Source organism: Mastomys coucha, unplaced genomic scaffold, assembly GCF_008632895.1.
Source record: "Mastomys coucha isolate ucsf_1 unplaced genomic scaffold, UCSF_Mcou_1 pScaffold3, whole genome shotgun sequence".
Classification (NCBI taxonomy): domain Eukaryota; kingdom Metazoa; phylum Chordata; class Mammalia; order Rodentia; family Muridae; genus Mastomys; species Mastomys coucha.
In genome coordinates, this window is record NW_022196909.1 from 20,336,997 (window position 1) to 20,339,971 (window position 2,975).

General features: G+C 36.5%; 1 non-coding gene across 1 annotated transcript; it reads right to left on the reverse strand.

Annotated features, from left to right (window-relative positions):
* Positions 1-439: 439 nt before the first annotated feature.
* On the reverse strand, positions 440-547 carry LOC116075644. Its single transcript, XR_004112674.1, has one exon. It is a non-coding gene; the product is annotated as a U6 spliceosomal RNA (small nuclear RNA).
* Between the last annotated feature and the right edge of the window lie 2,428 nt (positions 548-2,975).

Here is a 2,975-nt window from a genome sequence, read left to right on the forward strand (position 1 = left end):
TTAGGAATTGTTTAAGTATGAAACTATTGAATTATTGATCACATAGACATACATAAATCTGTATGTATGTAGAACTTTAACACTCGAGATATCCTGATTTGAAAAAAAGAGTCGCCCAGTCCTGTCTTTTGTTTATATGCATTACCTTTAATTGCTAAGCCATCACTTTTCTTCATCTGAGAGAGGGTGAAGAAGACAGCAAACAGTAAATAATTAAACAGATGATACTATAATATACTATATGATATGGAGATGTATAAGCATGGAAGGAAGGATCAGGAAGGAGGTCCAGGGAATCATAATTTTGAAAAAGGTGATCAGAGACCTGAATTTACTATGAAACTAACAGAGTAGAAGTCTCTGGAGCCCACACTCTTTTATATACCCCTCCCCAAATGCTTTTGTAAGGTTTGCAAACTTATATAGTTTGTTGTTTATTTTAAATATGGAACACTTCACCAATGTTGTGTCTTTCTTGCATAGGGGCCATACTGATATTCTCTACATTGTTCCAATTGCAGTATATGTGCTGCCAAAGTGATAGCATGTTATAACTGAAATCTGTCACATTGCTCTCATTTTCTGTACTGACTCTCCTCCCATCAATTAGCTTGTGTGGCTGGCACTAAGTAGATTTTAGGCATGCTTTAGTTTATACTAAGAGGTAGTTAAGTTAGTAGTAATTTTACATTGGATTTAGTGACACATGTTTCTATAGCTCACTATCCCTTTTGCTTCTAGCATGAGAATGAAGGTTTCACAAACCAGCAAACCACCAGAACTAGATAGTCAGTATGCCCAAACCTTCTGACGTTTGATTTCTGAAACAGGGCCTCAGGTAGCCCAGAGTAGCCTTTGACATCTTCCTGTTGTCGAGTGTAACTTTGAGTGACTCAGTTTCCTGCTTTCACTTTCTCAGTGCTAAGGTTACAGGTGGGTAACACTAGGCCCAGTTTGTACCGTGCTGGGGATCAAACCCCAGGCTCCATATATGCTAGCCAAGTACTTGACCAGCTGAGCCACATTCCTAGGCAACCTCATGACAACTTTAACATGGTTCTTTTTTACTTTTGAAGGTGCTAATTTCTCATTAAGAAATCTTCTGTTTCTAACTTAAAGGCACCCTCCGCCACACACACACATATTTAAAGGCTCTCACACCTGGCTCCAACCTAATCCCACTGTATCTACTGATACAACGTACTCAACCCAAACCCAACTCCCTGCCTTCCCCTTTCTCTGATTTGTCTTGTGATCTTCTCCCAGCCTCACAAAGTCCTGCTATTGAAAATTTATGAATTAATAAAGCACAAAAATACTCACAAAGGTGAGCTGAAATGCTATATCATATGTCATTGCAATGACAGTAGCAGGGTTAAAGACTTTTATGTTTATTGGACAAAGGATAAGAAAATTGGATCTTCCCTGAAATCTTAGTGTCTTTATGGGATTCTTGAGTTTGGAAAAAAGTGAGTCTCTGATTCTTGGGCTTTCTCTCGGACTCTTTTCCTCCTGTTTTTAATTTTTTCCAATTTCAATGTAATAGTTTTTGGTTTATCTCATTTCTTTTTTTTTTGTTTGTTTCTTTTCCAATGACAGAAACTTCTTGTATTAAGAAAATGTAGTGGAAGTTTTCTTAAATATCCCAGTAGTTCTAAGATTTTACATGAACGTTATGAATTGCAAGTTAAGAAGCTGAGACTTTTTTCAACTATGATGGATCTACATTTTTAAGAGTGATTATAAAACATGCCAGTGGAAATATTAGGATACTCTTTTTCTCTATATAAAAAATGTTAACAAAAAGAAGAAGCAAGGGACATGTAGTAAGAATGTTATATATGGTGACATATGGCCAGTTATTTTAAAAAGTATTTAATACACTTTTGGATGTATGGCACTTACTTGAAATAGTTTAAAGATGTGATTTCTCATTTTAACTCAATATTCACTTTTGTACATAAATATCTAACTTGATCATTTTAATATTCTTTGTATCTGTAAAGGGGTATGAGCTTCAGTTGCTGAAAACTCCAGATCAATTTGGGGACATCCGAGAATGCTTTCTTGATAAGGTGAGACCTGAATGAATCAAGAAGTCATGAATGAGTCAAGAAGCCATGAAAGTCTGTGAGAGAAAAATGTTTTAGGTAAAAGGAACACAAGAGGGAAGGGCTCTAGAAAGACAGGCTCTAGGCAGTTATTATGTTTCTTAGTGTATTCTTTTCTTCTTTTCTTTTCCCTTTAATCCCAGCATTTGAGAGGTAGATAAAGACAGATCTCTGATACTGAGACTAGCCTGGTCTACAGAGTTAGTTTCTGGACAACCAAGGCTACACAAACAAACCTTGCCTTGAAAAATAAACAGGGGCTGGCAAGATGGCTCAGCAGGTAAGAGCTCCGACTGCTCTTCCGAAGGTCCAGAGTTCAAATCCCAGCAACCATGTAGTGGCTCGCAACCACCCATAATGACATCTGATGCCCTCTTCTGGTGTGTCTGAAGACAGTTACAGTGTACTTATTTACAATAATAAATAAATCTTCAGGCCAGAGCGAGCGGGGCTGACCAGAGTGAGCAGAGATCCTAAAAAGTCAATTCCCAGCAACCAGATCACAACTATCTGTACAGCTACAGTGTGTACTCATATACATAAAATAAAATAAATAAATCTTTTTAAAAAAAAGAAAGAAAAAGAAAAAACAAACAATAGAAAAAAGTCTTTTTCTTATATAACATGTTCATATTGTGGTTTTCCTTCTCAGTTTTTCTCCATATCCCCTCCTATCTGGACCCACCCTCCCTTTCTATCTCTCATTAAGATAGAAACAGGCTTCTAAGGGGTAATAATAAAATAAAATAAGATAAAAACAAAAAACTAACATTTTGGAATTGGAAAAAACAAAACAAAACAAAACAAAAACAGGAGAAAAAGAGTCTAAGAAGGCTTAGAGATTCAGAGACCCACTCTTTCCCA